The following is a 233-nucleotide window of genomic DNA, read 5'->3' on the forward strand; positions in this document are numbered from 1 at the left end:
ACCCCCCCACCCCACCTCCGCCGCCCCAAAACTTCCCCTCGCCCACCGGGACCCCGCCGGCAGCCCACCGGGACAACGCGGGTTGGGGTTGGGGGGAGAAGGAAGGAGGAGGGATGACGGGGAGGGAAGCGAGGAATGCAGCCCGCAAACTTTTTGGGTTTGGGGAGGTGGGGTTTGTTTTTTTTTTTTGGTCATTTATTGGAAAAAAAAAAAAAAAAAAAAAAAAAAAAAAA

At 54.1% G+C, this 233-nt stretch overlaps 1 protein-coding gene across 6 annotated transcripts in view; it reads right to left on the bottom strand.

Moving 5' to 3' along the window:
* ZNF521 (zinc finger protein 521) overlaps positions 1-233 on the bottom strand; it is a 233,774-nt gene that overhangs the window by 231,859 nt on the left and 1,682 nt on the right. The gene's annotated exons all lie outside the window — the stretch shown is intronic.

The sequence above is a fragment of the Calidris pugnax genome, unplaced genomic scaffold (assembly GCF_001431845.1).
Source record: "Calidris pugnax isolate Ruff unplaced genomic scaffold, ASM143184v1 scaffold51, whole genome shotgun sequence".
Lineage (NCBI taxonomy): Eukaryota > Metazoa > Chordata > Aves > Charadriiformes > Scolopacidae > Calidris > Calidris pugnax.